Source organism: Leuresthes tenuis, unplaced genomic scaffold, assembly GCF_036924035.1.
Source record: "Leuresthes tenuis unplaced genomic scaffold, fLeuTen1.0.hap1 SCAF_10, whole genome shotgun sequence".
In the NCBI taxonomy this organism is placed as follows: domain Eukaryota; kingdom Metazoa; phylum Chordata; class Actinopteri; order Atheriniformes; family Atherinopsidae; genus Leuresthes; species Leuresthes tenuis.
The window spans coordinates 25,220,292-25,246,159 of record NW_027325364.1 but is presented as its reverse complement, the minus strand read 5'-3'; the positions used below and the strand labels follow the sequence as shown (position 1 = coordinate 25,246,159).

Genomic DNA, 25,868 nt, shown 5'->3' with positions numbered 1-25,868 from the left:
ATGGACATTCAGACCGTCTTGCAGCTGAACACCTCCGCTCCAGCTGTTGATGGTGTATAGTCGGGCTTTCGAGCCTTTTCTTCCCCGATTTTTACAAATTATGGATGGACATTCAGACCTTCTTCTCAGCCGAAAACCTCCGCTCCCTCCTTTGATCATACATTGTCGGGCATTCGCACCTTTTCTTACCCGCTTTTTACAATTCATGGTCGGACTTTCACACCTTTTAGTAGCGGAACAACTCTGCTCCCGCTATTGATTGTGTACAATAGGGGATTTTAACCTTTTCTTACCTGCTTTTTGCCAATTATGGTTGGACATTCACACCTTCTTACAGCGGAACACCTCCGCTCCCTCCTTTGATGGTGTATGTTCGGGCATTCGAACCTTTTCTTACCCGCTTTTTACAAACTATGGTCAGACATTCAAACCTTCTTGTAGCCGAACACATCCACTCCTGCTTTTGATGATGGGTATTCAAACCTACTTGTTGCCCGCTTTTCATTAATTATGGGTGGACATACACACCTTGTCGCAGCCAAACACCTCCGCTCCCTGTTAGGATCATGTATGGTTGGGCATTCGTACCTTTTCTTACCCATTTTGCAGTAATTATGGGTGGACATTCACACCTTCTTGCATTTGAACACCTCCTCTCCCGCTTATGATCATGTGCGGTTTGATTTTCGAAATTTCTCTTCCATGTTTTCTAGCAATTATTGATGGACATTCAGACCTTCTTGCAGCTGAACACCTCCGCTCCAGCTGTTGATGGTGTATAGTCGGGCTTTCGAGCCTTTTCTTCCCAGATTTTTACAAAATATGGATGGACATTCAGACCTTGTTTCAGCCGAAAACCTCCGCTCCCTCCTTTGATCATACATTGTCGGGCATTCGCACCTTTTCTTACCCGCTTTTTACAAACCATGGTCGGACTTTCACACCTTTTAGTAGCGGAACAACTCTGCTCCCGCTATTGATTGTGTACAATCGGGTATTTTAACCTTTTCTTACCTGCTTTTTGCCAACTATGGTCGGACATTCACACCTTCTTACAGCGGAACACCTCCGCTCCCTCCTTTGATGGTGTATGTTCGGGCATTCGAACCTTTTCTTACCCGCTTTTTACAAACTATGGTCAGACATTCACACCTTCTTGCAGCCGAACACTTCCGCTCTACCTTTTAGTGTTCTATGGGGTATTCACACCTTTTTTTTCACCGCATTTTATAGATTATGGTTGTAAATTCTCACCCACTCTTATCCGAAGACCTCTCCTCCTGCTTTGGTTAATATATAGTCGGGCATTCGAACCTTTTCTTACCCGCTTTTTACAAATTATGGTCGAACATTCACACCTACTTGCAGCCGAACACCTCCGCTCCCGCTTTTGATGGTGTATAGTCGGGCTTTCGAGCCTTTTCTTCCCCGGTTTTTACAAATTATGGTTGGACATTCAGACCTTGCAGCCGAAAACCTCCGCTCCCTCTTTTGATCATACATTGTCAGGCATTCGCACCTACTTGCAGCCGAATACTTCCGCTCCACCTTTTAGTGATGTATGGTTGGCATTTGCACCTTTTCTTACCCTTTCTTACCCTACTGATTGCTCCTGTCCTGTGTTGGCTCCCTTTTAAAAAGTACAGAACTTAGAACAGGTCTAGTCCCTGGCTTTCGGCAGAACTGTCTTCTTTACTTTTTTTTTTTTTCCCCTTATCGTGTTCAGCATTATGGCAGCAGAATTGTAGTCTGAATACCTTTGATGCCAAACAGATTTGCTTTGCCAAGGGAAGTTTTATAAATGTAAAGCTCCCCTTGATGCCCATTTATTTATTTCTGTTTACAATATATGACATGTAATAGAACTGAACCGGACCGGGGGACAAGGAAAGAAGAAGAGGAAAGAAGAGAAAAACAGAACATACATCGCATACAACACAGCTGTGGATATAGATGACCTGAGACGACATGATAATACATCAACTGCTTAGCGACCATGCTACTGGACTAATGAATGTGGTTGTGTGTGTGTGAGAACATGCAACACCCATGGCACAGGACCTACATGATAACCGTGCTTAGTTATGAGTGTATCAGCGTACAGGGCCACAATCCACAGCCCCCCCAAGCAATCAGAAGCAGGCAGAGAGGGCCACAAGACCCAGGCCACCAGCAGCCCCCACAGAGCACAGAACCCAGGAAGCCCACCGCAGGGGCAACCACGCATCCACCCAGAAGACTGCAGAGGAAGCCCCCGGAAAGAGCCCCCATAAGCATAGGGCAGAGGCCCTCCGGGAGCCAGGGGCAACAGCCCACCGACGTCGCCAGGCCCCAGCCGCCCAGACATGGGCCGTGCACTGGATCCGGGCCCCAGGAGCCCGAGCGCCCCCAAACCCCCCGACAGAGGCCCCACCCAATACCCAGGAGGGCCAAGCGCCCCAGACAGCCACACAGTGGGTCAGCGCCTGCCCCAGCACCCCTGGCCAAGTGCCCTGGGAGTCAAGACGTGCCCACAGGTGGGTGAAGTCGCGAGCAGCGGAGAGAGGCCACGCCGCCCCCCCCCATCGGGAGAAGCACAGGCAGGCCAGGCGACAGCAAGTCCAAGATCCAGGCCCAATCATTACCACACACACTTTCATGTCCCATACATCCACACGTCCTCCCTCCCTCGACTCCGCTGGGGTGTAGTGCAGCGGGCACACCAGGGGGCCAGCAGCCCCCCAGCCACCACAGACCCCAAACCAGCAGAACAATTAATTAATCCTCCTGGCCCCTCCCGCCCCGAGCAGCAACCAGGAAGCAGGGGTGTGCGAAGAAGACCCCTCCCCTCACCCTTCTGGCTCTTCAATATTTTCTAATAGTGAGCAATTAAAATTGAGGGGCAGCCAAACTTGTAGAACTGGGAGCGTGGCCCTCTGGGCAGCCTACATACCCAAAGAGCCCCGCCCACCAGATGCCACTCAGTGTAACCACCCCCCAAGACCTAATGTGTGTGTGTGAGTGTGTTTGATAAGTAGTAATGTCTAAGGTGTAATTAAAACAGGGGTGGGAACTGCAGAGTGCAACTACTGCAGAGTCCACTACACCCCACCGAACACACACGCCCCCAAAACCCTTCATGTGTGAGTGTGTGCTGTGTACAGGAGCCAGAAGGGAGAATGGGGATATACACTGGGGGCAGCCAGGGACTGGCTGCAATAGGCATCCCCGCTACCAGGGAGCCAACACAGGACAGGAGGGCCTGATGTCCACCAGGCTCGGGGCCTGCAGCGACCATATTCTGGGAGCTACTGTACCCCCAGAAGGTACCCATCCCGCCCCACCCCACTCAACCCAACCCCACTCCGGAGGACCTCTACAAAAAACAAACAAACAACAACAAAAAACAAACAAACAAACCACCCGGTCACACCAGTCGCAGCAGCCCGGGCCTGAGACCCACCATCACCCAGGCCCCCCCAGAGCCCCCCTCAACAGGTGCGCTCTTGTGAAAAAGCAAACAGCGGCAGCAACAAAAACACAACGGGAACACCGTATTGAGGCTTTGTTCTGACCGCTCATTTGGTATGGCGTTTCTTTCAAGCAATTCTCCCGGTTAGCCGACACTCGGCTCGCTCCCATAGCCGGGTTAAAGTCTACATCGCATTCACTCTCTTTTCTCAGCAGACTAAAAGAAAGTTTCATCTTGGGCTCCCTGAAACTTGCATCCTGCACCGCTGTTTGCTTTTTCACAAGAGTAGAGAAGAGCGCACCGTTCCCAGCGGCACTGCAGTACGGGGTCAATGCTTGGAGTGAACGGAGCAAGCTACTTTTTCAACTCCTATTGCTAAAAATCCATTTAATATGTAGTCCTCGTATAGAGGACATATCAGATATTAAACTGATAAGAACAGATACTACACTTGATCTTAGCCAAAAGGCCGAGAAGCGACAACTGTCCACTGGTTCACGTCCGAGGGCCCTTCCTGGCACAATGCGCACTTGTCCGCTAACACCCCTGTTCTTTTTATGGCCATAGGTGGCCAGAGTGTCACTTTGCACCTCCGCCCACCCGCTGCACTGAGCACTCTTCAGCCCTTTTAAATGGTATAACTTTGCACTCCCGCACGCTCCAGCAAGCACCATTCAAGCAACAACTTTGCACTCCAGCTTCGAACATCGGCACAGTCGCAACAAGTAAGGCGACTCTACTCAGAGAAGTCACTCTGCACAGTAACAAGATTTCTTTTGCACAGACAGAAAGGGCTTCACCCGCAAAGGTAAAGCCTGCCAAAAATAGAAACAACTCATTAGTGCTGCTCTCCACAGAAGTCTTTAGTAAAAGGTGAAAGACTTGTACGTTATGAAGAGAAACCAGAGTACGATTATCCGTCACTGCGGGAGCAGGGCATCAGGCTAGTTGGCATAGCCACCTTCCCCATGGTGAGCTTTGCTTGGTTGAAACGCTTGCTCCCCCCCCCTCCCCCTTGCTCCTCGGCTGACCAAGTAGGAACAATCGGGCCCTATTCGATGGCTGCCTTGTCTTTTACTCTGTGCAAAAGACAAGGCAGCAACAAAAACACCACGGGAAAACCGTATTGAGGCTTTGTTCTGACCGCTCATTCGGTGTCGCGTTTCTTTCAAGCAATTCTCCCGGTTAGCCCGCACTCGGCTCGCTCCCAGAGCCGTGTTAAAGTCTACTTCGCATTCACTCTCTTTTCTCAGCAGACTCTTGGGATTTTATCAATAAAATGAATTCCTTCACTCAAACTATGTTAAAACTGCTTTGTCCTTCATATTTACCATGTCTTGAAAGATTTAAACAAAAAACCAACGTTGTACTTTGCAGTAAAAGAAATAGCAAATCTAAAGTTTCAGGAATCCGAGAATAAGCTTACTTTCATGAGTTCTTCACGATTTCGGATTTTGCTATAAAATGAATTCCTTCACTCAAACTAAATTAAAACTGCTAAACCGCTAATCTGTTACATGTAAGGCAGATGTCAAATTCACCGAATTAGGATTATTCGGTATTCGGCCAATCGAGCTGTAGCAGCTTCGGTAAAAGAGTATAAGTTGAAGAGTTTGTGAATAAAGGTGTGCGCACACATAGTGAGCTGTAGGAAAATAGGCAGGGAGCAATGCCGGCTGGGGTATATGTTCTTGTATGTTGTCTGACTGTTTGATTTGAATGTGTTGTGTAAGTGTCCTGTTGAATGTTACATGTTTGGGCTTTGACACTTCACGGTGGTTGTTAACTGTGTGGTGTGTCCTGAAATGTTATATGTTTGGGCTGTGTGACATGCTTAATGCTTGTCAGTAGCTACCCACTTATTCATATATAGCAACTGACAACATAAGAAGTCTGGACATACTTTGATAGTAGTTGTAGAAGTATCCTTATTGATAATAGATAAACTAATTCATAGTGATAGAACAGTAGATGAACAGGTGCCTGCACATGTCTCACGAAAATAAAATGGGTGTATGATTGCTGACGGCAGAGCAATACTGCCAAACTTATGAGTTCTTGTGGCAAACTTGATTCAGTGTCTTGACGTGTATACGCTGTTTCGCTGACTTGATTGTCACAAGAAACAAAGTGTGTTTGATAAGATCCGACCATTTTATTACGGGAGGATCAGTATGTATGGATTCTGATGTGACTGATAAACCCATTCGTATCGTAAGCATAATCTAATACGTGAGACAACGCCCTGGCACACAATCAAAAAAAAAAAGAGAGAGCGGTTTTGTGTCCCCACAGTCCATAATGTAGAAAAGAGAGAAAAAAGCCTTTCTGATTTGGTGTGTGTTCTCACAGTGCAGAGTGTAGAGAAAAGAGAGAAAAGAAAGCCGTTTTGGTGTCACGGGTGTTGTAACTTACACACACACATTTCTGAATTGAGAAAGGAAATTATTTTAGAGGAAGCACTAGAGTTTAGATCCCACATTTGTTGATAGGCATTCATTTATTTCTTCACTTCTGATGAAGTTTCAACAATAAACAACAAACTTTGTATTATGAGAAAGAACCAGACTCATTCTTCAGGAATCCGAAAATAAGCTCTATTTTACGAGTTATGCACGAATTCGGATTCTCCTATAAAACCTTAACTCTAACCAAGTTAAGACTGCTTTGTCCTTCATATTTATTCATGTCTAATCAAGTTTCAACGATAAACAACGTTGTACTTTGTACTTCTTCAGCAATAAGCATCTCTCGACATATGACGAAATACAGATTTTGCTATAAAATTAATTCCTTCTATCAGCCTGACTCAAAACTGTTTGTCCTCCTTATTTATCCACTTCAAATCAAGTTTCAACAATTAAAAAAATGTTGTAGTTTGAGAAAAAACAACTTAATCTTAAGCAATCAGTAGGGTAAGAAAGGGTAAGAAAAGGTGCAAATGCCAACCATACATCACTAAAAGGTGGAGCGGAAGTATTCGGCTGCAAGTAGGTGCGAATGCCTGACAATGTATGATCAAAAGAGGGAGCGGAGGTTTTCGGCTGCAAGGTCTGAATGTCCGACCATAATTTGTAAAAACCGGGGAAGAAAAGGCTCGAAAGCCCGACTATACACCATCAAAAGCGGGAGCGGAGGTGTTCGGCTGCAAGTAGGTGTGAATGTTCGACCATAATTTGTAAAAAGCGGGTAAGAAAAGGTTCGAATGCCCGACTATATATTAACCAAAGCAGGAGGAGAGGTCTTCGGATAAGAGTGGGTGAGAATTTACAACCATAATCTATAAAATGCGGTGAAAAAAAAGGTGTGAATACCCCATAGAACACTAAAAGGTAGAGCGGAAGTGTTCGGCTGCAAGAAGGTGTGAATGTCTGACCATAGTTTGTAAAAAGCGGGTAAGAAAAGGTTCGAATGCCCGAACATGCACCATCAAAGGAGGGAGCGGAGGTGTTCCGCTGTAAGAAGGTGTGAATGTCCGACCATAGTTGGCAAAAAGCAGGTAAGAAAAGGTTAAAATACCCGATTGTACACAATCAATAGCGGGAGCAGAGTTGTTCCGCTACTATAAGGTGTGAAAGTCCGACCATGGTTTGTAAAAAGCGGGTAAGAAAAGGTGCGAATGCCCGACAATGTATGATCAAAAGAGGGAGCGGAGGTTTTCGGCTGAAACAAGGTCTGAATGTCCATCCATATTTTGTAAAAATCTGGGAAGAAAAGGCTCGAAAGCCCGACTATACACCATCAACAGCTGGAGCGGAGGTGTTCAGCTGCAAGAAGGTCTGAATGTCCATCAATAATTGCTAGAAAACATGGAAGAGAATTTTCGAATATCAAACCGCACATGATCATAAGCGGGAGAGGAGGTGTTCAAATGCAAGAAGGGGTGAACGTCCACCCATAATTACTGCAAAATGGGTAAGAAAAGGTACGAATGCCCAACCATACATGATCCTAACAGGGAGCGGAGGTGTTTGGCTGCGACAAGGTGTGTTTCTCCACCCATAATTAACGAAAAGCGGGCAACAAGTAGGTTTGAATACCCATCATCAAAAGCAGGAGTGGATGTGTTCGGCTACAAGAAGGTTTGAATGTCTGACCATAGTTTGTAAAAAGCGGGTAAGAAAAGGTTCGAGTGCCCGAACATACACCATCAAAAGAGGGAGCGGAGGTGTTCCGCTGTAAGACGGTGTGAATGTCCAACCATAGTTGGTAAAAAGCGGGTAAGAAAAGGTTAAAATACCCGACTGTACACAATCAATAGCGGGAGCGGAGTTGTTCGGCTACAAGAAGGTGTGAAAGTCCGACCATGGTTTGTAAAAAGCGGGTAAGAAAAGGTGCGAATGCCCGACAATGTATGATCAAAAGAGGGAGTGGAGGTTTTCGGCTGCAAGAAGGTCTGAATGTCCAACCATAATTTGTAAAAACCGGGGAAGAAAAGGCTCGAAAGCCCGACTATACACCATCAAAAGTGGGAGCGGAGGTGTTCAGCTTCAAGACGGTCTGAATGTCCATCAATATTTGCTAGAAAACATGAAAGAAAATTTTCGAATATCAAACTGCACATGATCATAAGCAGGAGAGGAGGTGTTCAGCTGCAAGAAGGTGTGAATGTCTACCCATAATTACTGAAAAATGGGTAAGAAAAGGTGCGAATGCCTAACCATACATCATCAAAAGAGGGAGCGGAGGTGTTCCGCTGTAAGACGGTGTGAATGTCCGACCATAGATGGTAAAAAGCGGGTAAGAAAAGGTTAAATTACCCGACTGTACACAATCAAAAGAGGGAGCGGAGTTGTTCAGCTAAGAGAAGGTGTGAAAGTCCGACCTTGGTTTGTAAAAAGCGGGTAAGAAAAGGTTCGTATGCCCGAATATACACCATCAAAAGCGGAAGCGGAGGTGTTCGGCTGCAAGATATTGTGAACGTCCGACCAAAGTTTGTAAAAAGCAGTTAAGAAAAGGTTCGAATATCTAACCAAACATAAGAATGAGTCTTTTCCGCTGTAGAATGCCCGACTTTAGACCATCAAATGCGGGAGCGGAGGTGTTCGGCTCTGAGTAGGTGTGAATGTCCGACCATAATTGCTGAAGAATGTGTTAGAAAAGGTAAGAATGCTGGACCATACATCATCAAAAGCGGTAGAGATGGTGTTCGGCTGCAAAAAGGTGTGACTGTTCGACTAAAGTTTGTAAAAAGTGGGTAAGACAAAGTGCGAATGCCTGACAATGTATGATCAAAAGCGGGAGCGGAGGTGTTCAGCTGCAAGAAGGTCTACATGTCCATCAATAATTGCTAGAAAACATGAAAGAAACTTTTCGAAAATCAAACCGCACATGATCATAAGTGGGATAGGAGGTGTTCAGCTGCAAGGTGTGAATGTCCACCCATAATTCCTGAAAAATGGGCAAAAAAAAGGTGTGAATGCCCAACCATACATCATCAAAAGCAGGAGTGGAAGTGTTCAGCTACAAGAAGGTGTGAACGTCCAACCAAAATATGTAAAAAGAAGTTAAGAAAAGGTTCGAATATCCAACCAAACATAATCAAAAGCGGGAGCAGAGCTGTTCGACTGCAAGTAGGTGTGAATGTCAGATCATAATTTGCAAAAAGCTGATGAGAAAGGGTGAGAATGCCCGACTATACATCATAAAAAGCGGGAGCGGAGGTGTTCCGCTGTAAGACGGTGTGAATGTCCGACCATAGTTGGTAAAAAGCGGGTAAGAAAAGGTTAAAATACCCGACTGTACACAATCAATAGCGGGAGCGGAAGTGTTCGGCTACAAGAAGGTGTGATAAATATGAAGGACAAAGCAGTTCCCACTTGCCCATAAGAAAATAAGCTTATTCTCGGATTCCTGATCCTTCAGTGTTGCTCTTTCTTCTACTGCAAAATACAGTGTTGTTCTTTGTTGAAGTCGATCTAGACATTGATAAATATGAAGGAAAAAGCAGTTTTAACTTGGTTTGAGTGAATGAATTCATTTTATACATAAAATCCGAAATCGTGCAGAACTCATGAAAATAAGCTTATTCTCGGATTCCTAAAACTTTTGATTGGCTCTTTCTTTTACTGCAAAGTACAACGTTGTTTTTTTGTTTAAATCTATCGAGACATTGATAAATATGAAGGTAAAAGCCGTTTTAACATAGTTTGAGTGAAGGAATTGATTTTATAGAAAAAATCCCAAATCATGCAGAACTCCTCAAAAGGGGCGTATGGCTTAATCACAAGTGTGGTTCTTTCTCATTCAGGGTAGTATGAGGAAGTTTATGCTTGAAATATATGTAGAAATGGGTACATATGAAGGACAAAGCAGTGTTAACTTAGTTTGAGAGAAGGAATTCATTTTATACATAAAATCCCAAATCATGCAGAACGTATGAAAAGAAGCTTATTCTCGGATTCCTGATCCTTCAGTTTTGCTCTTTCTTCTACTGCAAAATACAATGTTGTTCTTTGTTGAAGTCGATCTAGACATTGATAAATATGAAGGAAAAAGCAGTTTTAACTTGGTTTGAGTGAATGAATTCATTTTATACATAAAATCCGAAATCGTGCAGAACTCATGAAAATAAGCTTATTCTCGGATTCCTAAAACTTTTGATTTGCTCTTTCTTTTATTGCAAAGTACAACGTTGTTTTTTTGCTTAAATCTATTGAGACATTGATAAATATGAAGGTAAAAGCCGTTTTAACATAGTTTGAGTGAAGGAATTAATTTTATAGATAAAATCCCAAATCATGCAGAACTCCTCAAAAGGGAGGTATGGCTTAATCACAAGTGTGGCTCTTTCTCATTCAGGGTAGTATGAGGAAGTTTATGCTTGAAATATATATAGAAATGGGTACATATGAAGGACAAAGCAGTGTTAACTTAGTTTGAGAGAAGGAATTCATTTTATACATAAAATCCCAAATCATGCAGAACGTATGAAAAGAAGCTTATTCTCGGATTCCTGATCCTTCAGTTTTGCTCTTTCTTCTACTGCAAAATACAATGTTGTTCTTTGTTGAAGTCGATCTAGACATTGATAAATATGAAGGAAAAAGCAGTTTTAACTTGGTTTGAGTGAATGAATTCATTTTATACATAAAATCCGAAATCGTGCAGAACTCATGAAAATAAGCTTATTCTCGGATTCCTAAAACTTTTGATTTGCTCTTTCTTTTATTGCAAAGTACAACGTTGTTTTTTTGCTTAAATCTATTGAGACATTGATAAATATGAAGGTAAAAGCCGTTTTAACATAGTTTGAGTGAAGGAATTAATTTTATAGATAAAATCCCAAATCATGCAGAACTCCTCAAAAGGGAGGTATGGCTTAATCACAAGTGTGGCTCTTTCTCATTCAGGGTAGTATGAGGAAGTTTATGCTTGAAATATATGTAGAAATGGGTACATATGAAGGACAAAGCAGTGTTAACTTAGTTTGCGTGAAGAAATTCATTTTATACATAAAATCCGAAATCGTGCAGAACTCATGAAAATAAGCTTATTCTCGGATTCCTAAAACTTTTGATTTGCACTTTCTTTTACTGCAAAGTACAACGTTGTTTTTTGTTGAAATCTATCTAGACATTGATAAATACCAGCCGAAACTCTGCTGCCGCTTTTGATAATTTATGGTTGGGCATTCTTACCTTTTCTTACCCGCTTTTTACAAATTATGATCTTAGATTCACACCTACTTGCACTACTTACTACCTTCTCATCCACTTATGATCATGTGCGGTTGGGCTTTCGCACCTTTTCTTACCCATTTTTCAGTAATTATGGGTGGACATTCAGACCTTCTTGCAGCCGAAAACCTCCGCTCCTCTTTTGATCATACATTGTCGGGCATTCACACCTTGTCTTACCCGCTTTTTACAAACTTTAGTCGGACATTCAAACCTTGCAGCTGAACCACCTCCGCTCCCTGTTTTGATCATATATGGTCTGGCAATAGTACCTTTTCTTACCCATTTGTGAGTAATTATGGCTGGACATTCACACCTTCTTGCAGCCGAACACAACCTCTCCCGCTTTTGATGATATATGGTCCGGCATTCTTACCTTTTCTAACACATTTTTCAGCAATTATGGTCGGACATTCACACCTACTCACAGACGAACACCTCCGCTCCCACATTTGATAGTGTATAGTCGGGCATTCTCACTCTTTCTCATCAGCTTTTTGCAAATTATGATCTGATATTCACACCTACTTGCAGTCGAACAGCTCTGCTCCCGCTTTTGATTATGTTTGGTAGGATATTCGAACATTTTCTTAATGCTTTTTACAAACTTTGGTCGGACGTTCACACCGTCTTGCAGCCGAACACCTCCGCTTCCGCTTTTGATGGTGTATAGTCGGGCATTCGAGCCTTTTCTTACCCACCTATTACTTACTATGGTTGGACATTCAAACCTTCTTGTAGCCGAACACATCCGCTCCTGCTTTTGATGATGTATGATTTGGCATTCGCACCTTTTCTTACCCATTTTTCAGTAATTATTGGTCGGACATTCAGACCTTCTTGCACCTGAACACCTCTGCTCCCGCTTTTGATGGTGTATAGTTGGGCTTTCGAGCCTTTTCTTCCCCGATTTTTACAAATTACGGTTGGACATTCAGACCTTGCAGCCGAAAACCTCCGCTCCCTCTTTTGATCATACATTGTCGGGCATTCGCCCCTTGTCTTACACGGTTTTTACAAACTTTAGTCAGACATTCACACCTTGCAGCTGAACCACCTCCACTCCCTGTTTTGATCATGTGTGGTCTGGAAATACTAACTTTTCTTCCCCCGTTTGTGAGTAATTATGGCTGGACATTCACATCTACTTGCAGCCGAAAAACAATCTCTCCCGCTTTTGATGATGTATTGTCCGGCATTCTAGTCTTTTCTATCACATTTTTCAGCAATTATGATCTGACATTCACACTTACTTGCAGTCGAACAGCTCTGCTCCCGCTTTTGATTATGTTCGGTTGGGTATTCAAACCTTTTCTTAACTGCTTTTTACAAACTTTGGTCGGACGTTCACACCTTCTTGCAGCCGAACACCCCCGCTTCCGCTTTTGATGGTATATATTCGGGTATTCGAACCTTCTCTTACCCGCTTTTTACAAACCATGGTTGGACTTTCATACCTTCTTGTAGCTGAACAACTCCACTCCTGCTTTTGATAATTTATGGTTGGACATTCGCATCTTTTCCTACCCATTTTTCAGTAATCATGGGTGGATATTCACATCTTCTTGCAGCTGAACACCTCCTCTCCCGCTAATGATCATGTAAGGTTTGATATTCGAAAATTTTCTTTCATGTTTTAAAGCAATTATTAATGGACATTCACACCTACTTGCAGCCGAACACCACCTCTCCCGCTTTTGATGATGTATGGACCGGCATTCTTACCTTTTCTAACACATTTTTCAGCAATTATGGTTGGAGAATCACACCTACTCACAGCCGAACAACTCCGCTACCGCATTTGATGGTGTATAGTCGGGATTTCTCACCCTTTTTCATCAGCTTTTTGCAAATTATTCTCTGACATTCACACCTACTTGCAGTCGAACAGCTCTGCTCCCGCTTTTGATTATGTTTGGTTAGATATTCGAACCTTTTCTTAACTGCTTTTTTACAAACTTTGGTCGGACGTTCACACCTTCTTGCAGCCGAACACCTACGCTTCCGGTTTTGATAGTGTATATTCGGGCATACGAACCTTTTCTTACCCGCTTTTTACAAACCATGGTCGGACTTTCACACCTTCTCTTAGCTGAACAACTCCGCTCCCTCTTTTGATTGTGTACAGTCGGGTATTTTAACCTTTTCTTACCCGCTTTTTACCAACTATGATCGGACATTCACACCGTCTTACAGCGGAACACCTCCGCTCCCTCTTTTGATGGTGTATGTTCGGGCATTCGAACCTTTTCTTACCCGCTTTTTACAAACCAGGGTCGGACTTTCACACCTTTTAGTAGCCGAACAACTCCGATCCCGCTATTGATTGTGTACAGTCGGGTATTTTAACCTTTTCTTACCCGCTTTTTACCAACTATTGTCGGACATTCACACTGTCTTACAGCGGAACACCTCTCCCGCTTATGATCATGTACGGTTTGATATTCGAAAATTTACTTTCTTGTTTCAAAGCAATTATTGATGGACATTCAAACCTTCTTTTTGATGGTGTATAGTCGGGCTTTCGAGCCTTTTCTTCCTGGTTTTTACAAACCATGATCGGACTTTCACACCTTCTTGTAGCCGAACACATCCGCTCCCGCTATTGATTGTGTATAGTCGGGCATTCGAACCTTTTCTTACCCACTTTTTACAAACTATGGTGGGACATTCAAACCTTCTTGTATCCGAAAACCTCCGCTCTCTCTTTTGATCATACATTGTCGGACATTCGCACCTTTTCTTACCCGCTTTTTACAAACCATGGTCGGACTTTCACACCTTCTTGTAGCCGAACACATCCGCTCCCGCTATTGATTGTGTACAGTCGGGTATTTTAACCTTTTCTTACCCGCTTTTTACCAACTATGGTCGGACATTCACACCTTCGTACAGCGGAACACCTCCGCTCCCTCTTTTGATGGTGTATGTTCGGGTATTCAAACCTTTTCTTACCCGCTTTTTCCAAACTATGGTCGGCTATTCACAGCTTCCTCTCCACCATACTTGTATGGTTGGATATTCACACCCACTTGCATCCGAAGACCTCTGCCCCAAATTTTGTTGATATTTAGTCGGACATTCGCACCTTACCCGCTTTTGGCAAACTATTGCCTTCTTGCAGCCAAACACCTCTGATCTCGCTTTTGATGATGTAAGGTTGGGCATTCAGACCTTGCTTCACCTGCTTTTCACCAAATATAGTCGGACATTCACACCTTCTTGCAGCCGAACACTTCCGCTCCACCTTTTAGTGTTCTATCACACCTTTTTTTCACCGCATTTTATACATTATGGTCGGAAATTTTCAACCACTCTCATCCGAAGACCTCTCCTCCCGCTTTCTTTAATATATTTGAACTTTAGTCGGAGACATTCAAACCTTCTTGCAGCTGAACCACCTCCGCTCCCTGTTTTGATCATATATGGTCTGGCAATACTACCTTTTCTTACCCGTTTGTGAGTAATTATGGCTGGACATTCACACCTACTTGCAGCCGAACACAACCTCTCTCGCTTTTGATGATGTATGGACCGGCATTTTTACCTTTTCTAACACATTTTTCAGCAATTATGGCTGGAGATTCACACCTACTCACAGCCGAACAACTCCGCTCCCGCATTTGATGATGTATAGTCGGGCATTCTCACCCTTTCTCATCAGCTTTTTGCAAATTATGATCTGACATTCACACCTACTTGCAGTCGAAAAGCTCTGCTCCCGCTTTTGATTATGTTTGGTTGGATATTCGAACCTTTTCTTAACTGCTTTTTACATATTTTGGTTGGACGTTCACACCTTCTTGTAGCCGAACACTTCCACTCCTGCTTTTGATGATGTATGGTTGGGCATTCACACCTTTTTTTTGCCCATTTTTCAGGAATTATGGGTGGACATTCACACCTTGCAGCTGAACACCTCCTATCCCACTTATGATCATGTGCGGTTTGATTTTCGAAAAGTTTCTTTCATGTTTTCTAGCAATTATTGATGGACATGTAGACCTTCTTGCAGCTGAACACCTCCGCTCCCGCTTTTGATCATACATTGTCAGGCATTCGCACCTTGTCTTACCCACTTTTTACAAACTTTAGTCGAACAGTCACACCTACTTGCAGCCGAACACAACCTCTCTCGCTTTTGATGATGTATGGACCGGCATTCTTACCTTTTCTAACACATTTTTCAGCAATTATGGTCGGAGATTCACACCTACTCACAGCCGAACAACTCCGCTCCCGCATTTGATGGTGTATAGTCGGGCATTCTCACCCTTTCTCATCAGCTTTTTGCAAATTATGATCTGACATTCACACCTACTTGCAGTCGAACAGCTCTGCTCCCGCTTTTGATTATGTTTGGTTGGATATTCGAACCTTTTCTTAACTGCTTTTTACAAACTTTGGTTGGACGTTCACACCTTCTTGTAGCCGAACACATGCACTCCTGCTTTTGATGATGTATGGTTGGGCATTCGCACCTTTTTTTTACCCATTTTTCAAGTATTATGGGTGGACATTCACACCTTCTTGCAGCTGAACACCTCCTCTCCCACTTATGATCATGTGTGGTTTGATTTTCGAAAATTTTCTTTCATGTTTTCTAGCAATTATTGATGGACATTTAGACCTTCTTGCAGCTGAACACCACCTCTCCCGATTTTGATGATGTATGGACCGGCATTTTTACCTTTTCTAACACATTTTTCCCGCAATTATGGTCGGAGATTCACACCTACTCACAGCCGAACAACTCCGCTCCCGCATTTGATGATGTTTGGTTAGATATTCGAACCTTTTCTTAACTGCTTTTTACAAACTTTGGTCGGACGTTCACACCTTCTTGCAGCCGAACACCTACGCTTCCGGTTTTGATAGTGTATATTCGGGCATACGAACCTTTTCTTACCCGCTTTTTACAAACCAAGGTCGGACTTTCACACCTTCTCTTAGCTGAACAACTCCGCTCCCTCTTTTGATTGTGTACAGTCGGGTAATTTAACCTTTTCTTACCCGCTTTTTACCATCTATGGTCGGACATTCACACCGTCTTACAGCGGAACACCTCCGCTCCCTCTTTTGATGATGTATGGTTAGGCATTCGCACCTTTTCTTACCCATTTTTCAGTAATTATGGGTAGACATTCACACCTTCTTGCAGCTGAACACCTCCTCTCCCGCTTATGATCATGTGCAGTTTGATATTCGAAAATTTTCTTTCATGTTTTCAAGCAATTATTGATGGACATTCAGACCGTCTTGCAGCTGAACACCTCCGCTCCCACTTTTGATGGTGTATAGTCGGGCTTTCGAGCCTTTTCTTCCCCGGTTTTTACAAATTATGGTTGGACATTCAGACCTTCTTGCAGCCGAAAACCTCCACTCCCTCTTTTGATCATACATTGTCGGGCATTCGCACCTTTTCTTACCCGCTTTTTACAAACCATGGTCGGACTTTCACACCTTTTAGTAGCCGAACAACTCCGCTCCCGCTATTGATTGTGTTCAGACCAGGCATTCAGACCTTGCTTCACCTGCTTTTCACCAAATATAGTCGGACATTCACACCCACTTGCATCCGAAGACCTCCGCCCCAAATTTTGTTGATATTTAGTCGGACATTCGCACCTTACCCGCTTTTGGCAAACTATGGCCTTCTTGCAGCCAAACACCTCTGATCTCGCTTTTGATGATGTAAGGTTGGGCATTCAGACCTTGCTTCACCTGCTTTTCACCAAATATAGTCGGACATTCACACCTTCTTGCAGCCGAACACTTCCGCTCCACCTTTTAGTGTTCTATCACACCTTTTTTTTCACCGCATTTTATACATTATGGTTGGAAATTTTCAACCACTCTCATCCGAAGACCTCTCCTCCCGCTTTTGTTAATATATTTGAACTTTAGTTGGACATTCAAACCTTCTTGCAGCTGAACCACCTCCGCTCCCTGTTTTGATCATATATGGTCTGATAATACTACCTTTTCTTACCCGTTTGTGAGTAATTATGGCTGGACATTCACACCTACTTGCAGCCGAACACAACCTCTCTCGCTTTTGATGATGTATGGACCGGCATTCTTACCTTTTCTAACACATTTTTCAGCAATTATGGTCGGAGATTCACACCTACTCACAGCCGAACAACTCCGCTCCCGCATTTGATGGTGTATAGTCGGGCATTCTCACCCTTTCTCATCAGCTTTTTGCAAATTATGATCTGACATTCAGACCTACTTGCAGTCGAACAGCTCTGCTCCCGCTTTTGATTATGTATGGTTGGATATTCGAACCTTTTCTTAACTGCTTTTTACAAACTTTGGTTGGACGTTCACACCTTCTTGTAGCCGAACACATGCACTCCTGCTTTTGATGATGTATGGTTTGGCATTCGCACCTTTTTTTTACCCATTTTTCAGGTATTATGGGTGGACATTCACACCTTCTTGCAGCTGAACACCTCCTCTCCCACTTATGATCATGTGTGGTTTGATTTTCGAAAATTTTCTTTCATGTTTTCTAGCAATTATTGATGGACATTTAGACCTTCTTGCAGCTGAACACCACCTCTCCCGATTTTGATTATGTATGGACCGGCATTTTTACCTTTTCTAACACATTTTTCAGCAATTATGGTTGGAGATTCACACCTACTCACAGCCGAACAACTCCGCTACCGCATTTGATGGTGTATAGTCGGGCATTCTCACCCTTTCTCATCAGCTTTTTGCAAATTATGATCTGACATTCACACCTACTTCCAGTCGAACAGCTCTGCTCCCGCTTTTGATTATGTTTGGTTAGATATTCGAACCTTTTCTTAACTGCTTTTTACAAACTTTGGTCGGACGTTCACAATATCTTGCAGCCGAACACATCCGCTTCCGCTTTTGATGGTGTATATTCGGGCATACGAACCTTTTCTTACCCGCTTTTTACAAACCAAGGTCGGACTTTCACACCTTCTCTTAGCTGAACAACTCCGCTCCCTCTTTTGATTGTGTACAGTCGGGTAATTTAACCTTTTCTTACCCGCTTTTTACCATCTATGGTCGGACATTCACACCGTCTTACAGCGGAACACCTCCGCTCCCTCTTTTGATGATGTATGGTTAGGCATTCGCACCTTTTCTTACCCATTTTTCAGTAATTATGGGTAGACATTCACACCTTCTTGCAGCTGAACACCTCCGCTCCCACTTTTGATGGTGTATAGTCGGGCTTTCGAGCCTTTTCTTCCCCGGTTTTTACAAATTATGGTTGGACATTCAGACCTTCTTGCAGCCGAAAACCTCCACTCCCTCTTTTGATCATACATTGTCGGGCATTCGCACCTTTTCTTACCCACTTTTTACAAACCATGGTCGGACTTTCACACCTTTTAGTAGCCGAACAACTCCGCTCCCGCTATTGATTGTGTACAGTCGGGTATTTTAACCTTTTCTTACCCGCTTTTTACCAACTATGGTTGGACATTCACACCTTCTTACAGCAGAACACCTCCGCTCCCTTTTTTGATTATGTATGGTTTGACATTCGCACCTTCTCTCACCCGCCTTTTACTATGGTCGGCCATTCACAGCTTCCTCTCCACCATACTTGTATGGTGGGATATTCACACCCACTTGCATCCGAAGACCTCCGCCCCCACTTTTGTTGATATTTAGTCGGTCATTCGCAGCTTACCCGCTTTTGGCAAACTATGGCCTTCTTGCAGCCAAACACCTCTGATCTCGCTTTTGATGATGTAAGGTTGGGCATTCAGACCTTGCTTCACCTGCTTTTCACCAAATATAGTCGGACATTCACACCTTCTTGCAGCCGAACACTTCCGCTTTTAGTGTTCTATGAGGCATTCACATATTTTTTTTCACCGTATTTTATAGATTATGGTTGGAAATTCTCACCCACTCTCATCCGAAGACCTCTCCTCCCGCTTTTGTTAATATATAGTCGGGCATTCTAACCTTTTCTTACCCGCGTTTTACAAATTATGGTCGAACATTCACACCTACTTGCAGCTGAATACTTCCGCTCCACCTTTTAGGTATGTATGGTTGGCATTTGCACCTCTTTTTATACTGATTGCTGAAGATTAAGTTGTTCTTTCTCAAACTACAAATTTTTTTTAATTGTTGAAACTTGATTTGAAGTGGATAAATAAGGAGGACAAACAGTTTTAAGTCAGGCTGATAGAAGGAATTAATTTTATAGCAAAATCTGTATTTCGTCATATGTCGAGAGATGCTTATTGCTGAAGAAGTTCTTTCTCATTCTACAAAGTACAACGTTGTTTATCGTTGAAACTTGATTAGACATGAATAAATATGAAGGACAAAGCAGTCTTAACTTGGTTTGAGTTAATGAATTCGTTTTATAGGAGAATCCGAATTCGTGCATAACTCATAAAATAGAGCTTATTTTCGGATTCCTGAAGAATGAGTCTGGTTCTTTCTCATAATACGAAGTTTGTTGTTTATTGTTGAAACTTCATCAGAAGTGAAGAAATAAATGAATGCCTATCAACAAATGTGGGATCTAATCTCTAGTGCTTCCTCTAAAATAATTTCCTTTCTCAATTTAGAAATGTGTGTGTGTAAGTCACAACACCTGTGACACCAAAACGGCTTTCTTTTCTCTACACTCTGCACTATGAGCACACACACCAAATCAGAAAGGGTTTTTTCTCTCTTTTCTACATTATGGACTGTGGGGACACAAAACCGCTCTCTCTCTTTTTTTTTTTTTATCGTGTGCCAGGGCGTTGTCTCACGTATTAGATTATGCTTAAGATACGAATGGGTTTATCAGTCACATCAGAATCCATACATACTGATCCTCCCGTAATAAAATGGTCGGATCTTATCAAACACACTTTGTTTCTTGTGACAATCAAGTCAGCGAAACAGCGTATACACGTCAAGACACTGAATCAAGTTTGCCACAAGAACTCATAAGTTTGGCAGTATTGCTCTGCCGTCAGCAATCATACACCCATTTTATTTTCGTGAGACATGTGCAAGCACCTGTTCATCTACTGTTCTATCACTATGAATTAGTGATCTATTATCAATAAGGATACTTCTACAACTACTATCAAAGTATGTCCGGACTTCTTATGTTGTCAGTTGCTATATATGAATAAGTGGGTAGCTACTGACAAGCATTAAGCATGTCACACAGCCCAAACATATAACATTTCAGGACACACCACACAGTTAACAACCACAGTGAAGCGTGTCAAAGCCCAAACATGTAACATTCAACAGGACACTTACACAACACATTCAAATCAAACAGTCAGACAACATACAAGAACATATACCCCAGCCGGCATTGCTCCCTGCCTATTTTCGTACAGCACACTATGTGTGCGCACACCTTTATTCACAAACTCTTCAACTTATACTCTTTTACCGAAGCTGCTACAGCTCGATTGGCCGAATACCCTTTGATCCTATTTCGGTGAATTTGACATCTGCCTTACATATAACAGATTAGCGGTTTAGCAGTTTTAATTTAGTTTGAGTGAAGGAATTCATTTTATAGCAAAATCCGAAATCGTGAAGAACTCATGAAAGTAAGCTTATTCTCGGATTCCTGAAACTTTAGATTTGCTCTTTCTTTTACTGCAAAGTACAACGTTGTTTTTTTTGTTTAAATCTTTCTAGACATGGTAAATATTAAGGACAAAGCAGTTTTCACATAGTTTGAGTGAAGGAATTCATTTTATAGATAAAATCCCAAGAGTCTGCTGAGAAAAGAGAGTGAATGCGAAGTAGACTTTAACACGGCTATGGGAGCGAGCCGAGTGTGGGCTAACCGGGAGAATTGCTTGAAAAAAACGCGACACCGAATGAGCGATCAGAACAAAGCCTCAATACGGGATTCTCGTGGTGTTTTTGTTGCTGCCTTGTCTTTTGCACAGAGTAAAAGACAAGGCAGCCATCGAATAGGGCCCGATTGTTCCTAGTTGGTCAGGCGAGGAGCAAGGGGGGGGGGAGCAAGCGTCTCAACCAAGCAAAGCTCACCATGGGGAAGGTGGCTATGCCAACTAGCCTGTTGCCCTGCTCCCGCAGTGACGGATAATCGTACTCTGGTTTCTCTTCATAACGTACAAGTCTTTCGCCTTTTACTAAAGATTTCTGTGGAGAGCAGCACTAATGAGTTGTTTCTATTTTTGGCAGGCTTTACCTTTGCGGGTAAAGCCCTTTCTGTCTGTGCAAAAGAAATCTTCTTACTGTGCAGAGTGACTTCTCTGAGTAGAGTCGCCTTACTTGTTGCGACTGTGCCGATGTTCGAAGCTGGAGTGCAAAGTTGTTGCTTGAATGGTGCTTGCTGGAGCGTGCGGGAGTGCAAAGTTATACCATTTAAAAGGGCTGAAGAGTGCTCAGTGCAGCGGGTGGGCGACACTCTGGCCACCTTGAAAACCGAGGTTACATCCACTACCAGGGGCAGCCCAAGTTCTGCCGCAAGTGTGGTGAGCATGGGCACCTGGTTGAGGCTTGTACCAAGGTGTTATGTGGGAAGAGCAGAGAAATTGGGCAAACTTTTGGAGAGTGTCCAAATGGCAGGAAATGTAATCTCTGTGGAGAATTAAATCACCTCTTCAGAGATTGCCCTAAATCTTTTGCCAACAAATTAAAGACGGTAAAGCCACAGTCAAGCCAACAAAGAGAAGGACCAAAGGTGGCAGTTGGTGAACAAAGTGAAGAGGTTGACCCAATAAATTCAAACTTCCCGCCAAAAGCTTGGATTGGAAGTGAGGAGCAAAAAGGGGAGGGGCCTGTAGAGGCCTCACCACTCAGTGTTGAAGTCTGTGAGAATTCACAGGCAGAGGGTGGAGCTACGCTAAATGAGGAGGAAGAGCAGACAGGTGAGTCTAGTGAAGATACTCACCTCCCCGAAGGTCAACAGCCGAAGAGGACGGCATCTGAGCCTCTGATTCCCCAGTGGTATCAGAGAAGAGGGGAAGAGTTAGGTCCCTTTCAGACAGTTCTTCAGTGGAAGAACCTAGAGTCTTCCCCTCCGACTCACCAAATGAGGTTTCCTTTTTAACTTCAGCTCTGCAATCAACCCCCAGGGACTCAAAGTTAAATGCAACATTGCGTCAGAGGCCAACACCGAGAGTCCGAAAAGGAAATATAGATCACCCTACTCACTTTTCACCTAAAGAAATGAAGGAAGAGCTAGTTTCCCAAGAAATAACCTGTGTGTAATTTGTTTTGATAACTTAGAAAAACGAAAATGACATATCTACTTTCCTTTATGCTTTTAATGGTTCTCACCTTCTCAACACTAAATGTGAGAAGTGTGAAATCAAAGACAAGAGCCCAGAGTATTTTATCCTTCTTAGACTCCATAAAATCAGATGTGTTTTTAATACAAGAATGTGGACTACCTTTTCTAAAAAACCATAGACAATGGGAGGAAATGTGGCCCCATTTATCGATATGGAGTGGCTCAAATCAAAATAAAAATGATGGTGTGGCCATTGTAATTAAAAATCCGCATGTTCTGGTGAAAGGTAGCACAATGGTGAGAGACGGACGGGCACTTTTAGCACACTTGAATTTTATGGGTCAAGACTTTAACCTCTTAAATATTTATGGTTTCAATGGAAAAAATGAAAGGTATGACCTTTTAGAAGATATACAGCTTTACATGCTAGGGCAAGTACCTTTAGTTGTAGGAGGGGATTTTAACTGTATCTTGAGCAGGAAAGATAGAAAAAGAGCAGGGGTAGATTTTAAAGTGGATAAGACTTCGATTTTACTTCAGGGCATATGCAGGGATTTTAAGCTTACTGACTGTTTTAAAACCATGCATCCCAGAGAGGAGGGCTTCACCTGGTTTAGTCATGATGGCACCAGAGCCTCTCGCATTGATTATTTCTTTACTAGAGATTGCCCACCCACTGATGTTAGATTAACCCCTGTTTTCTTTTCAGACCACCTTATGCTCTCCTGCACCCTTTCACCCCCTTCTGGTGTGACGGTAGGAAGTGGTCTGTGGAAACTCAACTGTTCCCTGTTGGAGGATGAAATCATAGTCAGTCAGTACAGGGAATGTTATAAAGAGTGGCAGACCCTTCAAGACCTCTACGAAACACATGCACAATGGTGGGAAATGGTGAAGGAAACGACCCAGACTTTTTTTAAACAGCAAGGTAAACGTAAAAAAAGGAAAGAGAATAGATGTATGATGGGACTACATAAACGCTTACAGCGCTACTTTAAACTAAATCAGTGTGGCATAGACTTTAAAGAAGAAATCAAAGATGTCAAAAAGGAAATGTCAGTTTTAGCAGAAATAAAGAGTAAAGGAATTTTTGTAAGAAGCAGGGAGCAGGAAATTGAGGAAGGTGAAAAAGAAAGAAAGTTATAAATAAAAAGGAGTGTATTCAAAATCTAAAAAGAGAAGATGGGTTTTTAACAAAATCCACACAAGAGATGATTGAAACTGTACATACCTTTTATAGTAACATGTACAAAGAGAAACCAGTGCACTTGGAAACATCGGCAGAAATCTTAAAATTCGTTGACAAAACCGTAAAAGAGAATGCACACTTGACACAGAATTTTACTGCTTTAGAGTTAAAAAAATGCCTAACAGGTTTTAAGAGAAGTCGAGCTCCGGGTTTAGACGGGCTTCCTGCAGAATTCTATCTGACCTATTGGGACCTTTTATCATCAGACATTTTAGATGTTTTTAAAGATTTTGAAAAACTCGACCGACTGCCTGACAGTTTTAGAGTGGGAATAGTGACTCTACTTTATAAAAAAAATGATAAGACTGACCTAAAGAATTGGAGGCCCATCACACTTTTAAACTTTGACTGTAAACTTTTTAGCAAGGTTTTAGCGACATGTATGTCCTCTGTTTTAGAGGAGGTAATTCACCCAGACCAAGCTTGTGCCATCTCAGGGAGACAACTCACCGACAGCCTCGTACTGATTCGAGACATCATTGATTACGCTAGAGACAGAAACACCCGGCTTGTCATCTTAAATTTAGACTTTGAAAAAGCATTTGATCGGGTCTCGCATCAATATCTCTTTCAGGTGTTGCAGCCATCGAAAAGGGCCCGATTGTTCCTACTTGGTGAGCTTTGCTTGGTTGAGACGCTTGCCCCCCCCCCCCCTGCTCCTCGGCTGACCAAGTAGAAACAATCTATTCGATGGCTGCCTTGTCTTTTACTCTGTGCAAAAGACAAGGCAGCCACAAACACCACGGGAACACCGTATTGAGGCTTTGTTCTGACCACTCATTCGGTGTCGCGTTTCTTTCAAGCAATTCTCCCGGTTAGCCCGCACTCGGCTCGCTCCCAGAGCCGTGTTAAAGTCCACTTCGCATTCACTCTCTTTTCTCAGCAGATTAAAAGAAAGTTTCATCTTGGGCTCCCTGAAACTTCCATCCTGCACCGCTGTTTGCTTTTTCACAAGAGCAGAGGAGAGCGCACCGTTCCCAGCGGCACTGCAGTACCGGGTCGAGGCTTGGAGTGAACGGAGCAAGCTTCTTTTTCAACTCCTATTCTTAAAAATCCATTTAATATGTTGTCCTCGTATAGAGGACATATTAAACTGATAAGAACAGATACTACACTTGAGCTTAGCCAAAAGGCCGAGAAGCGATAACTGTCCACTGTTTCAGGTCCGAGGGCCCTTGCTGGCACAATGCGCACTTGTAGCAGTGTTCTTTTTATGGCCATAGGTGGCCAGAGTGTCACGTTGCACCTCCGCCCACCCGCTGCACTGAGCACTCTTCAGCCCTTTTAAATGGTATAACTTTGCACTCCCGCATGCTCCAGCAAGCACCATTCAAGCAACAACTTTGCACTCCAGCTTCGAACATCGGCACAGTCGCAACAAGTAAGGCGACTCTACTCAGAGAAGTCACTCTGCAAAGTAGCAAGATTTCTTTTGCACAGACAGAAAGGGCTTCACCCGCAAAGGTAAAGCCTACCAATAATAGAAACAACTCATTAGTGCTGCTCTCCACGGAAGTCTTTAGTAAAAGGCGAAAGACTTGTATGTTATGAAGAGAAACCAGAGTACGATTATCCGTCACTGCGGGAGCAGGGCATCAGGCTAGTTGGTATAGCCACCTTCCCCATGGTGAGCTTTGCTTGGTTGAGACGCTTGCCCCCCCCCCCCCCCCCCCCCTGCTCCTCGGCTGACCAAGTAGGAACAATCGGGCCCTATTCGATGGCTGCCTTGTCTTTTACTCTATGCAAAAGACAAGGCAGCAACAAAAACACCACGAGAATCCCGTATTGAGGCTTTGTTCTGACCGCTCATTCGGTGTCGCGTTTCTTTCAAGCAATTCTCCCGGTTAGCCGACACTCGGCTCGCTCCCATAGCCGTGTTAAAGTCTACTTCGCATTCACTCTCTTTTCTATGCAGACTCTTGGGATTTTATCTATAAAATGAATTCCTTCACTCAAACTATGTGAAAACTGCTTGTCGTTCATATTTCCCATGTCTAGAAAGATTTAAACAAAAAAAACAACGTTGTACTTTGCAGTAAAAGAAAGAGCAAATCTAAAGTTTCAGGAATCCGAGAATAAGCTTACTTTCATGAGTTCTTCACGATTTCGGATTTTGCTATAAAATGAATTCCTTCACTCAAATTAAATTAAAACTGCTAAACCGCTAATCTGTTACATGTAAGGCAGATGTCAAATTCACCGAAATAGGATCTAAGGGTATTCGGCCAATCGAGCTGTAGCAGCTTC

At 43.2% G+C, this 25,868-nt stretch overlaps 5 non-coding genes across 5 annotated transcripts; 1 reads left to right on the top strand and 4 right to left on the bottom strand.

Annotated features, from left to right (window-relative positions):
• Window positions 1-3,741: 3,741 nt before the first annotated feature.
• LOC140317102 (U2 spliceosomal RNA) lies at window positions 3,742-3,932 on the bottom strand. Its single transcript, XR_011917449.1, has one exon. It is a non-coding gene; the product is annotated as a U2 spliceosomal RNA (small nuclear RNA).
• Window positions 3,933-4,248: 316 nt separating this feature from the next.
• LOC140317381 (U5 spliceosomal RNA) lies at window positions 4,249-4,362 on the bottom strand. The gene has a single exon (XR_011917700.1). It is a non-coding gene; the product is annotated as a U5 spliceosomal RNA (small nuclear RNA).
• Window positions 4,363-21,222: 16,860 nt separating this feature from the next.
• Window positions 21,223-21,337, top strand: LOC140317280 (U5 spliceosomal RNA). Its single transcript, XR_011917608.1, has one exon. It is a non-coding gene; the product is annotated as a U5 spliceosomal RNA (small nuclear RNA).
• Window positions 21,338-24,582: 3,245 nt separating this feature from the next.
• On the bottom strand, window positions 24,583-24,766 carry LOC140317158 (U2 spliceosomal RNA). The gene has a single exon (XR_011917500.1). It is a non-coding gene; the product is annotated as a U2 spliceosomal RNA (small nuclear RNA).
• Window positions 24,767-25,072: 306 nt separating this feature from the next.
• On the bottom strand, window positions 25,073-25,188 carry LOC140317231 (U5 spliceosomal RNA). Its single transcript, XR_011917563.1, has one exon. It is a non-coding gene; the product is annotated as a U5 spliceosomal RNA (small nuclear RNA).
• Between the last annotated feature and the right edge of the window lie 680 nt (window positions 25,189-25,868).